This window comes from Oncorhynchus nerka, linkage group LG13 (genome assembly GCF_034236695.1).
Source record: "Oncorhynchus nerka isolate Pitt River linkage group LG13, Oner_Uvic_2.0, whole genome shotgun sequence".
In the NCBI taxonomy this organism is placed as follows: Eukaryota; Metazoa; Chordata; class Actinopteri; order Salmoniformes; family Salmonidae; genus Oncorhynchus; species Oncorhynchus nerka.
Window position 1 is genome coordinate 771,886 of NC_088408.1, and position 16,292 is coordinate 788,177.

At 39.3% G+C, this 16,292-nt stretch overlaps 1 protein-coding gene across 1 annotated transcript in view; it reads right to left on the minus strand.

The window, feature by feature from the left end:
• Positions 1 to 8,464, minus strand: part of enpp5 (ectonucleotide pyrophosphatase/phosphodiesterase 5) — a 31,131-nt gene extending 22,667 nt beyond the window's left edge. The window contains exon 1 of the mRNA XM_065026112.1: positions 8,392 to 8,464. The gene's annotated coding sequence lies outside the window, so the exon portion shown is untranslated. The remainder of the gene's footprint in view (positions 1 to 8,391) is intronic.
• Between the last annotated feature and the right edge of the window lie 7,828 nt (positions 8,465 to 16,292).

The window sequence follows — 16,292 nt, forward strand, 5'->3', positions numbered from 1 at the left end:
GAATATAGTGTTGAGTACAGTGTTGTGGTTAATATAGACAGTGTTGAATACAGTGCTGTGGTTAATATAGACAGTGTTGAATATAGTGTTGTGGTTAATATAGACAGTGTTGAATATAGTGCTGTGGTTAATATAGACAGTGTTGAATACAGTGTTGAATACAGTGTTGAATTCAGTGTTGTGGTTAATATAGACAGTGTTGAATATAGTGTTGTGGTTAATATAGACAGTGTTGAATATAGTGTTGAATACAGTGTTGAATTCAGTGTTGTGGTTAATATAGACAGTGTTGAATAAAGTGTTGTGGTTAATATAGACAGTGTTGAATACAGTGCTGTGGTTAATATAGACAGTGTTGAATACAGTGCTGTGGTTAATATAGACAGTGTTGAATACAGTGCTGTGGTTAATATAGACAGTGTTGAATACAGTGCTGTGGTTAATATAGACAGTGTTGAATACAGTGTTGTGGTGAATATAGACAGTGTTGAATATAGTGTTGTGGTTAATATAGACAGTGTTGAATACAGTGCTGTGGTTAATATAGACAGTGTTGAATACAGTGTTGTGGTTAATATAGACAGTGTTGAATACAGTGTTGTGGTTAATATAGACAGTGTTGAATTCAGTGTTGTGGTTAATATAGACAGTGTTGAATACAGTGTTGTGGTTAATATAGGCAGTGTTGAATATAGTGTTGTGGTTAATATAGACAGTGTTAAATACAGTGTTGTGGTTAATATAGACAGTGTTGAATACAGTGTTGTGGTTAATATAGACAGTGTTGAATACAGTGTTGTGGTTAATATAGACAGTGTTGAATACAGTGCTGTGGTTAATATAGGCAGTGTTGAATACAGTGCTGTGGTTAATATAGACAGTGTTGAATACAGTGCTGTGGTTAATATAGACAGTGTTGAATACAGTGTTGAATATAGTGTTGTGGTTAATATAGACAGTGTTGAATACAGTGTTGAATATAGTGTTGTGGTTAATATAGACAGTGTTGAATATAGTGTTGAGTACAGTGTTGTGGTTAATATAGACAGTGTTGAATACAGTGTTGTGGTTAATATAGACAGTGTTGAATTCAGTGTTGTGGTTAATATAGACAGTGTTGAATACAGTGTTGTGGTTAATATAGACAGTGTTGAATTCAGTGTTGTGGTTAATATAGACAGTGTTGAATACAGTGTTGTGGTTAATATAGGCAGTGTTGAATATAGTGTTGTGGTTAATATAGACAGTGTTAAATACAGTGTTGTGGTTAATATAGACAGTGTTGAATACAGTGTTGTGGTTAATATAGACAGTGTTGAATACAGTGTTGTGGTTAATATAGACAGTGTTGAATACAGTGCTGTGGTTAATATAGGCAGTGTTGAATACAGTGCTGTGGTTAATATAGACAGTGTTGAATACAGTGCTGTGGTTAATATAGACAGTGTTGAATACAGTGTTGAATATAGTGTTGTGGTTAATATAGACAGTGTTGAATACAGTGTTGAATATAGTGTTGTGGTTAATATAGACAGTGTTGAATATAGTGTTGAGTACAGTGTTGTGGTTAATATAGACAGTGTTGAATACAGTGTTGTGGTTAATATAGACAGTGTTGAATATAGTGTTGTGGTTAATATAGACAGTGTTGAATATAGTGCTGTGGTTAATATAGACAGTGTTGAATACAGTGTTGAATACAGTGTTGAATTCAGTGTTGTGGTTAATATAGACAGTGTTGAATATAGTGTTGTGGTTAATATAGACAGTGTTGAATATAGTGTTGAATACAGTGTTGAATTCAGTGTTGTGGTTAATATAGACAGTGTTGAATAAAGTGTTGTGGTTAATATAGACAGTGTTGAATACAGTGCTGTGGTTAATATAGACAGTGTTGAATACAGTGCTGTGGTTAATATAGACAGTGTTGAATACAGTGCTGTGGTTAATATAGACAGTGTTGAATACAGTGTTGAATATAGTGTTGTGGTTAATATAGACAGTGTTGAATACAGTGTTGAATATAGTGTTGTGGTTAATATAGACAGTGTTGAATATAGTGTTGAGTACAGTGTTGTGGTTAATATAGACAGTGTTGAATACAGTGCTGTGGTTAATATAGACAGTGTTGAATATAGTGTTGTGGTTAATATAGACAGTGTTGAATATAGTGCTGTGGTTAATATAGACAGTGTTGAATACAGTGTTGAATACAGTGTTGAATTCAGTGTTGTGGTTAATATAGACAGTGTTGAATATAGTGTTGTGGTTAATATAGACAGTGTTGAATATAGTGTTGAATACAGTGTTGAATTCAGTGTTGTGGTTAATATAGACAGTGTTGAATAAAGTGTTGTGGTTAATATAGACAGTGTTGAATACAGTGCTGTGGTTAATATAGACAGTGTTGAATACAGTGCTGTGGTTAATATAGACAGTGTTGAATACAGTGCTGTGGTTAATATAGACAGTGTTGAATACAGTGCTGTGGTTAATATAGACAGTGTTGAATACAGTGTTGTGGTGAATATAGACAGTGTTGAATATAGTGTTGTGGTTAATATAGACAGTGTTGAATACAGTGCTGTGGTTAATATAGACAGTGTTGAATATAGTGTTGTGGTTAATATAGACAGTGTTGAATACAGTGTTGTGGTTAATATAGACAGTGTTGAATATAGTGTTGTGGTTAATATAGACAGTGTTGAATACAGTGTTGTGGTTAATATAGACAGTGTTGAATACAGTGTTGTGGTTAATATAGACCGTGTTGAATACAGTGTTGTGGTTAATATAGACAGTGTTGAATACAGTGTTGTGGTTAATATAGACAGTGTTGAATAAAGTGTTGTGGTTAATATAGACAGTGTTGAATACAGTGTTGTGGTTAATATAGACAGTGTTGAATACAGTGCTGTGGTTAATATAGGCAGTGTTGAATACAGTGCTGTGGTTAATATAGACAGTGTTGAATACAGTGCTGTGGTTAATATAGACAGTGTTGAATACAGTGTTGAATATAGTGTTGTGGTTAATATAGACAGTGTTGAATATAGTGTTGAGTACAGTGTTGTGGTTAATATAGACAGTGTTGAATACAGTGCTGTGGTTAATATAGACAGTGTTGAATATAGTGTTGTGGTTAATATAGACAGTGTTGAATATAGTGCTGTGGTTAATATAGACAGTGTTGAATACAGTGTTGAATACAGTGTTGAATTCAGTGTTGTGGTTAATATAGACAGTGTTGAATATAGTGTTGTGGTTAATATAGACAGTGTTGAATATAGTGTTGAATACAGTGTTGAATTCAGTGTTGTGGTTAATATAGACAGTGTTGAATTCAGTGTTGTGGTTAATATAGACAGTGTTGAATACAGTGCTGTGGTTAATATAGACAGTGTTGAATACAGTGCTGTGGTTAATATAGACAGTGTTGAATACAGTGTTGAATATAGTGTTGTGGTTAATATAGACAGTGTTGAATACAGTGTTGAATATAGTGTTGTGGTTAATATAGGCAGTGTTGTGGTTAATATAGACAGTGTTGAATACAGTGTTGTGGTTAATATAGACAGTGTTGAATACAGTGTTGTGGTTAATATAGACAGTGTTGAATACAGTGTTGTGGTTAATATAGACAGTGTTGAATACAGTGCTGTGGTTAATATAGACAGTGTTGAATATAGTGTTGTGGTTAATATAGACAGTGTTGAATATAGTGCTGTGGTTAATATAGACAGTGTTGAATATAGTGTTGAATACAGTGTTGAATTCAGTGTTGTGGTTAATATAGACAGTGTTGAATACAGTGTTGTGGTTAATATAGACAGTGTTGAATATAGTGTTGTGGTTAATATAGACAGTGTTGAATACAGTGTTGTGGTTAATATAGACAGTGTTGTGGTTAATATAGACAGTGTTGAATACAGTGTTGTGGTTAATATAGACAGTGTTGAATACAGTGTTGTGGTTAATATAGACAGTTTTGAATACAGTGTTGTGGTTAATATAGACAGTGTTGAATACAGTGTTGTGGTTAATATAGACAGTGTTGAATATAGTGTTGTGGTTAATATAGACAGTGTTGAATACAGTGTTGTGGTTAATATAGACAGTGTTGAATATAGTGTTGTGGTTAATATAGGCAGTGCTGTGGTTAATATAGACAGTGTTGAATACAGTGTTGTGGTTAATATAGGCAGTGTTAAATACAGTGTTGTGGTTAATATAGACAGTGTTGAATATAGTGTTGTGGTTAATATAGGCAGTGTTGTGGTTAATATAGACAGTGTTGAATACAGTGTTGTGGTTAATATAGGCAGTGTTGAATACAGTGTTGTGGTTAATATAGACAGTGTTGAATATAGTGTTGTGGTTAATATAGACAGTGTTGAATACAGTGTTGTGGTTAATATAGACAGTGTTGAATACAGTGTTGTGGTTAATATAGACAGTGTTGAATACAGTGTTGTGGTTAATATAGAGAGTGTTGTGGTTAATATAGACAGTGTTGAATACAGTGTTGTGGTTAATATAGGCAGTGCTGTGGTTAATATAGACAGTGTTGAATACAGTGTTGTGGTTAATATAGACAGTGTTGAATACAGTGCTGTGGTTAATATAGACAGTGTTGAATACAGTGTTGTGGTGAATATAGACAGTGTTGAATATAGTGTTGTGGTTAATATAGACAGTGTTGAATACAGTGCTGTGGTTAATATAGACAGTGTTGAATATAGTGTTGTGGTTAATATAGACAGTGTTGAATACAGTGTTGTGGTTAATATAGACAGTGTTGAATATAGTGTTGTGGTTAATATAGACAGTGTTGAATACAGTGTTGTGGTTAATATAGACAGTGTTGAATACAGTGTTGTGGTTAATATAGACCGTGTTGAATACAGTGTTGTGGTTAATATAGACAGTGTTGAATACAGTGTTGTGGTTAATATAGACAGTGTTGAATAAAGTGTTGTGGTTAATATAGACAGTGTTGAATACAGTGTTGTGGTTAATATAGACAGTGTTGAATACAGTGCTGTGGTTAATATAGGCAGTGTTGAATACAGTGCTGTGGTTAATATAGACAGTGTTGAATACAGTGCTGTGGTTAATATAGACAGTGTTGAATACAGTGTTGAATATAGTGTTGTGGTTAATATAGACAGTGTTGAATATAGTGTTGAGTACAGTGTTGTGGTTAATATAGACAGTGTTGAATACAGTGCTGTGGTTAATATAGACAGTGTTGAATATAGTGTTGTGGTTAATATAGACAGTGTTGAATATAGTGCTGTGGTTAATATAGACAGTGTTGAATACAGTGTTGAATACAGTGTTGAATTCAGTGTTGTGGTTAATATAGACAGTGTTGAATATAGTGTTGTGGTTAATATAGACAGTGTTGAATATAGTGTTGAATACAGTGTTGAATTCAGTGTTGTGGTTAATATAGACAGTGTTGAATTCAGTGTTGTGGTTAATATAGACAGTGTTGAATACAGTGCTGTGGTTAATATAGACAGTGTTGAATACAGTGCTGTGGTTAATATAGACAGTGTTGAATACAGTGTTGAATATAGTGTTGTGGTTAATATAGACAGTGTTGAATACAGTGTTGAATATAGTGTTGTGGTTAATATAGGCAGTGTTGTGGTTAATATAGACAGTGTTGAATACAGTGTTGTGGTTAATATAGACAGTGTTGAATACAGTGTTGTGGTTAATATAGACAGTGTTGAATACAGTGTTGTGGTTAATATAGACAGTGTTGAATACAGTGCTGTGGTTAATATAGACAGTGTTGAATATAGTGTTGTGGTTAATATAGACAGTGTTGAATATAGTGCTGTGGTTAATATAGACAGTGTTGAATATAGTGTTGAATACAGTGTTGAATTCAGTGTTGTGGTTAATATAGACAGTGTTGAATACAGTGTTGTGGTTAATATAGACAGTGTTGAATATAGTGTTGTGGTTAATATAGACAGTGTTGAATACAGTGTTGTGGTTAATATAGACAGTGTTGTGGTTAATATAGACAGTGTTGAATACAGTGTTGTGGTTAATATAGACAGTGTTGAATACAGTGTTGTGGTTAATATAGACAGTTTTGAATACAGTGTTGTGGTTAATATAGACAGTGTTGAATACAGTGTTGTGGTTAATATAGACAGTGTTGAATATAGTGTTGTGGTTAATATAGACAGTGTTGAATACAGTGTTGTGGTTAATATAGACAGTGTTGAATATAGTGTTGTGGTTAATATAGGCAGTGCTGTGGTTAATATAGACAGTGTTGAATACAGTGTTGTGGTTAATATAGGCAGTGTTAAATACAGTGTTGTGGTTAATATAGACAGTGTTGAATATAGTGTTGTGGTTAATATAGGCAGTGTTGTGGTTAATATAGACAGTGTTGAATACAGTGTTGTGGTTAATATAGGCAGTGTTGAATACAGTGTTGTGGTTAATATAGACAGTGTTGAATATAGTGTTGTGGTTAATATAGACAGTGTTGAATACAGTGTTGTGGTTAATATAGACAGTGTTGAATACAGTGTTGTGGTTAATATAGACAGTGTTGAATACAGTGTTGTGGTTAATATAGAGAGTGTTGTGGTTAATATAGACAGTGTTGAATACAGTGTTGTGGTTAATATAGGCAGTGCTGTGGTTAATATAGACAGTGTTGAATACAGTGTTGTGGTTAATATAGACAGTGTTGAATACAGTGTTGTGGTTAATATAGACAGTGTTGAATATAGTGTTGTGGTTAATATAGACAGTGTTGAATACAGTGTTGTGGTTAATATAGACAGTGTTGAATACAGTGTTGTGGTTAATATAGACAGTGTTGAGTACAGTGTTGTGGTTAATATAGACAGTGTTGAATATAGTGTTGTGGTTAATATAGACAGTGTTGAATATAGTGTTGTGGTTAATATAGACAGTGTTGAGTACAGTGCTGTGGTTAATATAAACAGTGTTGAATACAGTGTTGTGGTTAATATAGACAGTGTTGAATATAGTGTTGTGGTTAATATAGACAGTGTTGAGTACAGTGTTGTGGTTAATATAGACAGTGTTGAATACAGTGTTGTGGTTAATATAGACAGTGTTGAATACAGTGTTGAATACAGTGTTGTGGTTAATATAGACAGTGTTGAATACAGTGTTGTGGTTAATATAGACAGTGTTGAATATAGTGTTGTGGTTAATATAGACAGTGTTGAATACAGTGTTGTGGTTAATATAGACAGTGTTGAATACAGTGTTGTGGTTAATATAGACAGTGTTGAATACAGTGTTGTGGTTAATATAGGCAGTGTTGAATACAGTGTTGTGGTTAATATAGGCAGTGTTGAATACAGTGTTGTGGTTAATATAGGCAGTGTTGAATACAGTGTTGAGAACAGTGTTGTGGTTAATATAGACAGTGTTGAATACAGTGTTGTGGTTAATATAGACAGTGTTGAATACAGTGTTGTGGTTAATATAGACAGTGTTGAATATAGTGTTGTGGTTAATATAGACAGTGTTGAATATAGTGTTGTGGTTAATATAGGCAGTGTTGAATACAGTGCTGTGGTGAATATAGACAGTGTTGAATACAGTGTTGTGGTTAATATAGACAGTGTTGAACAGTGTTGTGGTTAATATAGACAATGTTGAATACAGTGTTGTGGTGAATATAGACAGTGTTGAGTGTCCAGTAGTGTGTCTACGTGCACTTCGCTATGTATCCTCCTTGGCTTGTTTACAAACACGTTGTGACTTGCTACAGTAGCCTGGCCTATGTGCTTGGAGAAGAGACGGCTACTAAGTCCTGTGTTACTGCTACAGTAGCCTGGCCTATGTGCTTGGAGAAGAGACGGCTACTAAGTCCTGTGTTACTGCTACAGTGTACAGTAGAATGATGTTGCACAACATGTTTATTACTATTAATGACAATCCATATGAAACGAGTGCTAAAGCAAACCCACTCACAGCTGCACCGCACACATCATATTGCAACGAGTAAAACGACAGACAGTAGGACTGTTATGATGTAGCTACCGATGAGTTATCCGGAGGGTTACTGGGCACAAACTGCATCTAAATGACAAATGACCTCCCAATAATGCAACAGTCGGAAATGTAACCAATATACCGCTAGCAGTAGCTCGGTAGTTACCTACTGCAAAATGGTATTATTATGGTATTCATAATCAGCTGTTAGCTACTATCCCCGAAGTGACTGCTGCCCAACAGTCACCCATAACACGGTCAAAGGGAGACGTTCATAATAATGTATAATGGTCGAGATGAAGATTCAAAATGACTAAACGTCGTTTTAGAGTGCGGATATTTATAAAGACTAAAAAGACGAACTAAAGTCAAACTTACCTTCTTATCTGCTCTGTGCAAGATCTCTCTGCTATTTCTGCAACACGCACAAATAAACAGTGTTGGCTACAAGGAAGTCCCGCCCATATACAGCAGTCTCCAATTGCAAAGCGCAAAATGTTATTCTATTCAAGAGACTGAATAGTGGCTTATTTAATTAAATGTTAACGTAATATAAGTTATCGACGTGCATCAACTATAAAAGCTATGCTGCAAGTGCTAAATGGACAGCTGCTGTATAGTCTGAAAACACTGAGTAAAAAAAGCACCTGTCTGAATGACGTAATGGACGTCTGTATTCATTACCCAGACACACTGTCGTCGACTAAAGACGTACACCCTCCCGACGGTACCGAGCCCTACGGCAGGGTTTCTCAAACTCTGTTCCTGCCCCCTCCCCAAAATAACCAAAGCTTGATCACTACACTTGATCTGTGTAGTGCTAGCGCCCCCCCCCCTCAAAAAAAATACGTGCACCGGGAGATGGGGGGCAGGACCGAGTTTGCGAAACCCTGATCTACTGAATAGACCAGAGACACTGTAACCAAGTGGTTCCCAAACTGTGGGGTGCGCCCCGTGGTTGTCACGCTGGAGGGGCGCGGGGGTAATGTCCAGATCAACTATCCCAAGTCAGCTCACGTTTTTTATTCCATAGATATTGTGGTAGTTTTCGAGTCTCTCAAATATCACATGAATACACAATAGACATGGAAAAAGGTATAGAATTGCAAGAGAATGTGCTTTAAAACCAGTGGTGGAAAAAGTACCCAATAGTCATACTTGAGTAAAAGTAAAGATATCCTTAATAGAAAATGACTCAAATAAAAGTCACCCAGTAAAATACTACTGGAGTAAAAGTCTAAAAGTATTTGGTTTTACATATACTTATGCATCAAATGTAAATATAATTGATACAATATACTTAAGTATCAAAAGTAAAAGTACTTAAGTACTTTACACCACTTCTTTAAACTGTAACTGTAACTAATCAATAAATGCAAACAGATATTTTGATTAGCGAGGTAGCTAAGTATCTAACATTACCTAGCTAACGTTAACTAGCTTGTACAAAGTCCAGTAGCTAACCTCTGTAGCTAGCGAACACCAGTCAGCTGAACGATAGCTAGCTAACGAACAGTGGAAAAAGGTAGCTAGCCAATTTCTGACATTATACCAGTAAGAGTAAGCCATATCCAGGTGAATGGCAAAGATTTACTAGATAAGAAATTCAACAATTGTTTATTATGGGATATTTTCTACAGGAAGTCTATTCCCTCTGCAATATTTTGTTGAGCTTCATTGTTTGATGTAGACTGGCGCTGTGCTTGGCTCACTCAGAACAAATGTATGGTGATCATCAATAACGTAAAGGAGATCTCCTTTAAGATGCTCCATAGATTCTATCTGTGTCGTAGCTTGATTTCTAAACATATACCTGATGTTACCAGTGAATGCAGTTTTTGTGAACTAGAAACTGAATCTATTGAACACTTATTCTGTCATTGTTTACATAGTGAAGTGTTCTGGACTGATGTAAAACTATATCTTGGCAACATAATGCATACAACCATTGAAATATCTAAGTTTGACATGTTATTTTCACAATACTGAATCCACAATTTTAACGTGAAAATGTCATACATCTCTTTATTTTATCATGAAAATGTTTCATACACAAATCAAACTTGATGAAGATTTGGTTTAACTTGACATCTGATTTAGACAACTATTTAGAATCATTAAAATGTATAAATTATTTATTCGCTACATGTCTCTATTTGAATTGATATAATGTGGATTTGCATTATTTTATATTTTTTCTTATTTCTTTGTGGAATTTTTTAGTGTTTTGCATGTTACTGTTTGATAGTGAAAGATGAGAACTAACGTTGGCTAGATAGCTAACCAACTTGCGAGGACATCTAGATAGCTATATTTAGCCAAGAACAGTTTTTCATATTACGGATGAAGTCATCATGTGTAAATTGCTGACCTGAAAAACATGTGTGTAATCAGAGCACAAAACAAATAAAGCTAGCGAACGTCCTTGGCTGCTGATAGCCAGTTAGCTAGCTAGGTAACGTTAGCCAACGGTAAGACTGTAACTTAAGCGAACGCGTATGGCCAGTTCACGCACCACAATATACTGTGTCCTTGCCTTGTCACATCTAAATCATGTTTTTATTTTTTTATTTCACCTTTATTTAACCAGGTAGGCTAGTTGAGAACAAGTTCTCATTTGCAACTGCGGCCTTGCCAAGATAAAGCATAGCAGTGTGAACAGACAACACAGAGTTACACATGGAGTAAACAATTAACAAGTCAATAACACAGTAGAAAAAAGGGGAGTCTATATACATTGTGTGCAAAAGGCATGAGAAGGTAGGCGAATAATTACAATTTTGCAGATTAACACTGGAGTGATAAATGATCAGATGATCATGTACAGGTAGAGATATTGGTGTGCAAAAGAGCAGAAAAGTAAATAAATAAAAACAGTATGGGGATGAGGTAGGTGAAAATGGGTGGGCTATTTACCAATAGACTAAGTACAGCTGCAGCGATCGGTTAGCTGCTCAGATAGCTGATGTTTGAAGTTGTGAGGGAGATAAAAGTCTCCAACTTCAGCGATTTTTGCAATTCGTTCCAGTCACAGGCAGCAGAGAACTGGAACGAAAGGCGGCCAAATGAGGTGTTGGCTTTAGGGATGATCAGTGAGATACACCTGCTGGAGCGCGTGCTACGGATGGGTGTTGCCATCGTGACCAGTGAACTGAGATAAGGCGGAGCTTTACCTAGCATGGACTTGTAGATGACTTGGAGCCAGTGGGTCTGGCGACGAATATGTAGCGAGGGCCAGCCGACTAGAGCATACAAGTCGCAGTGGTGGGTGGTATAAGGTGCTTTAGTGACAAAACGGATGGCACTGTGATAAACTGCATCCAGTTTGCTGAGTTGAGTGTTGGAAGCAATTTTGTAGATGACATCGCCGAAGTCGAGGATCGGTAGGATAGTCAGTTTTACTAGGGTAAGTTTGGCGGCGTGAGTGAAGGAGGCTTTGTTGCGGAATAGAAAGCCGACTTTGTTGACGTTGAGTGTGAGGTTATTTTCCTGACACCACACTCCGAGGGCCCTCACCTCCTCCCTGTAGGCCTTCTCGTCGTTGTTGGTAATCAAGCCTACCACTGTTGTGTCGTCCGCAAACTTGATGATTGAGTTGGAGGCGTGCGTGGCAACGCAGTCGTGGGTGAACAGGGAGTACAGGAGAGGGCTCAGAACGCACCCTTGTGGGGCCCCAGTGTTGAGGATCAGCGGGGTGGAGATGTTGTTACCTACCCTCACCACCTGGGGGCGGCCCGTCAGGAAGTCCAGTACACAGTTGCACAGGGCGGGGTCGAGACCCAGGGTCTCGAGCTAGATGACGAGCTTGGAGGGTACTATGGTGTTGAATGCCGAGCTGTAGTCGATGAACAGCATTCTCACATAGGTATTCCTCTTGTCCAGATGGGTTAGGGCAGTGTGCAGTGTGGTTGAGATTGCATCGTCTGTGGACCTATTTGGGCGGTAAGCAAATTGGAGTGGGTCTAGGTTGTCAGGTAGGGTGGAGGTGATATGGTCCTTGACTAGTCTCTCAAAGCACTTCATGATGACGGAAGTGAGTGCTACGGGGCGGTAGTCGTTTAGCTCAGTTACCTTAGCTTTCTTGGGAACAGGAACAATGGTGGCCCTCTTGAAGCATGTGGGAACAGCAGACTGGTATAAGGATTGATTGAATATGTCCGTAAACACACCGGCCAGCTGGTCTGCGCATGCTCTGAGGGCGCGGCTGGGGATGCCGTCTGGGCCTGCAGCCTTGCGAGGGTTAACACGTTTAAATGTCTTACTCACCTTGGCTGCAGTGAAGGAGAGACCGCATGTTTTCGTTGCAGGCCGTGTCAGTGGCACTGTATTGTCCTCAAAGCGGGCAAAAAAGTTATTTAGTCTGCCTGGGAGCAAGACATCCTGGTCCGTGACTGGGCTGGATTTCTTCCTGTAGTCCGTGATTGACTGTAGACCCTGCCACATGCCTCTTGTGTCTGAGCCATTGAATTGAGATTCTACTTTGTCTCTGTACTGACGCTTAGCTTGTTTGATAGCCTTGCGGAGGGAATAGCTGCATCCCAGTCCATGTGATGGAAGCAGTCTTGGAGTGTGGAGTCAGCTTGGTCGGACCAGCGTTGGACAGACCTCAGCGTGGGAGCCTCTTGTTTTAGTTTCTGTCTGTAGGCAGGGATCAACAAAATGGAGTTGTGGTCAGCTTTTCCGAAAGGGGGGCGGGGCAGGGCCTTATATGCGTCGCGGAAGTTAGAGTAACAATGATCCAAGGTTTTTCCACCCCTGGTTGTGCAATCGATATGCTGATAAAATTTAGGGAGTCTTGTTTTCAGATTAGCCTTGTTAAAATCCCCAGCTACAATGAATGCAGCCTCCGGATAAATGGTTTCCAGTTTGCAAAGAGTTAAAGAAAGTTTGTTCAGAGCCATCGATGTGTCTGCTTGGGTGGGATATATACGGCTGTGATTATAATCGAAGAGAATTCTCTTGGTAGATAATGCGGTCTACATTTGATTGTGAGGAATTCTAAATCAGGTGAACAGAAGGATTTGAGTTCCTGTATGTTTCTTTCATCACACCATGTCTCGTTAGCCATAAGGCATATGCCCCCGCCCCTCTTCTTACCAGAAAGATGTTTGTTTCTGTCGGCGCGATGCGTGGAGAAACCCGTTGGCTGCACTGCCTCGGATAGCGTCTCTCCAGTGAGCCATGTTTCCGTGAAGCAAAGAACGTTACATTAGTCTGATTTTAGACCAGGTCATAGCACTATCTCTGCTGCATCCCTAGTTATAAATGATGTGAACTGTATGGATAAAAGGTAACATTGTGCTGCCTTCTTCATTGACTGGTCAAAGGATTTCAATACTGTTGATCACTCACTGCTAATTCAGAAGCTTCTATCACACCCTGATCTGTTTCACCTGTCTTTGTGCTTGTCTCCACCCCCCTCCAGGTGTCGCCCACCTTCCCCATTATCCCCTGTGTATTTATACCTGTGTTCTCTGTTTGTTGCCAGTTCGTTTTCCCCCTGCCTGTTTCTTGCTCCTGTTTTCTAGCCCTCCCCAGTTTTGACCTTGCCTTGTTTTGACCTTGCCCTGAGACTGCCTGCTGCTCTGGACCTTACCCCACCTCTATGGATTACTGACTCCTGACTGCCCTGACCCTGAGACTGCCTGCTGTTCTGGACCTTACCCCACCTGTCTGGATTACTGGCACCTGCCTGCCCTGACCCTGAGACTGCCTGCTGTTCTGGACCTTACCCCACCTGTCTGGATTACTGGCACCTGCCTGCCCTGACCCTGAGACTGCCTGCTGTTTTGGACCCTTACACATGTCTGGAATACTGACCCCTGCCTGCCCTGACCCTGAGACTGCCTGCTGTTCTGGACCCTTACACCTGTCTGGATTACTGACCCCTGCCTGCCCTGACCCTGAGACTGCCTGCTGTTCTGGACCCTTACACCTGTCTGGATTACTGACCCCTGCCTGCCCTGACCCTGAGACTGCCTGCTGTTCTGGACCCTTACACCTGTCTGGATTACTGACCCCTGCCTGCCCTGACCCTGAGACTGCCTGCTGTTCTGGACCCTTACACCTGTCTGGATTACTGACCCCTGCCTGCCCTGACCCTGAGACTGCCTGCTGTTCTGGACCCTTACACCTGTCTGGATTACTGACCCCTGCCTGCCCTGACCTTGAGACTGCCTGCTGTTCTGGACCTTGTCGTGGAAAATTCCTCTATTTACCAAATCATGAGAGCAAACCACAACACAAGTCAGAGTTAGTTATCACAAAGTCCATCTTTAATTATATGAGCTCCATCACAACCCTGTGACTCTCAGATCAATTCAGTGTTTATCAATGAATTCTCTGAGAGTCCCTTCCACATTTCAACTGAGATCCTTTATAGCAAAGACACACACAGGATAAGACAGCATCGGCATAATTCATCGTTCAGCTTTGTCTCCTTTCTCAAACTCAGAACCATAAACCCATCCTCCATATCAACAGGCATATATCAAATCCATCCTATATTGACAAGATCACAGAGACACACTGACTGGCACACAGACATTGTGGAGCCAAGAGATACACGCTTGACCTCTCCCCTCTCTCCGGCCCAAGCAACTTAGTCTTGACAGAGAACAGATACTGCAACCCCGCCACAGTATTATACAAAAACAACATTCTGATGAGAAGTAACTTACAAACATATGATGAATATAAAACATCTTACCTCAAATCAAATCAAATCAAATTTTATTTGTCACATACACATGGTTAGCAGATGTTAATGCGAGTGTAGCGAAATGCTTGTGCTTCTAGTTCCGACAATGCAGTGATAACCAACAAGTAATCTAACTAACAATTCTAAAACTACTGTCTTATACACAGTGTAAGAAGATAAAGAATATGTACATAAGGATATATGAGTGAGTGATGGTACAGAGCAGCAAACAGTAGATGGTATCGAGTACAGTATATACATATGAGATGAGTATGTAGACAAAGTAAACAACCTATGTTACCAACCAATTCTGATTATTCCCCAACAACCTTTACACAACCTCTCTGGATTACTGACCCCTGCCTGCATTTGACCTGTGGTTTGCCTGCCCCTGTTTTAGAAATAAACTTTGTTTCTTCGACACTGGGTCATACCTGGAACCTGATGCTTTCCTCAATAGCCCTTATGCACATTCCATGATCGAACATTCTAAACACATTTCCTATCGGCTTGGCAATTTCCGGTCAGTCTAGTTGTTATCGACGATATAACGTTACTACCACTATGTCGCAGTTTTTTTACTAGGTGTCTTCAGGACTTGCCTGAAATTAATATTAATGATGTACATCGAATTCGTTGTCTTTGTCTTATCCCGTGTAAATAGTTTAAAAAAAATATATATTTTAATCTCACTTTCTATCTATGAACTAAATATACTTTTCCTGCAACCCGTCTCAGCCAATGTGGTACAGATCTGCTATTTTCATTCCTTATAACTGGAACCTCCATCAGGAGCTAGCCAGTTAACTAGCTAGTAGCCAGTTAGCCACTGCTAGCGGTCCTCACCGTTTACTCGGACACCAGCCAGCCTCAGCTTGGTCAATACCTGCCAGTCTGCATAGCGCGATATCAACCCAGAGCATATCGGACTGCTTTTCTCTACCACATCTCCGGATTCCTGCCGCAACCTCTGGACCATTACACTGAATCATCGCAGCTTGCTAGCTGCAATCGAGTGGCTACTGTTAGCTAAAGCCTCTGTCCTGAAGCAAGCACGAGCTAGCCTCGAGCTAGGCCCATATACCAGCTAACTTCTTGGGCTACAATACCTCTTTTGCCAATTGGCCTGGACTCTTTATTGTCGACACGGTACCCCGTCGATCCATCACGAATGGTCTACCGAAGTAATCGTCGGATGTGGTTTCAACAGGCTTTTCCGTTGCGATGTCGCCGAAGACCCATCCGCTAGCCCCAGCCCACTAGCTTTCTGAATTCCGTAGTAGTAGCGTAGTAGCGACTACCGAACAGCTCCCTGAATCACCTATTGCTGCTCATTGGACCCTATGATCACTCGGCTACACAGCTGATGCCTGCTGGACTATTCAATAACGCGGTACCTCTTTTGGTTTATCTGTCGCTCCAGTCCCGAACTCAGGTCCTGTGCATACCTAACTGACCCTCTCTGCCCATTCATCACCATTTATCCGTTGTTGTCTTAGCTCTCCCGATCAAAACCTGTGATTGCTTTATGTCTCTCTCTAATGTCAAAATGCCTTGTCTACGGCTGTCTCGGTTAGTA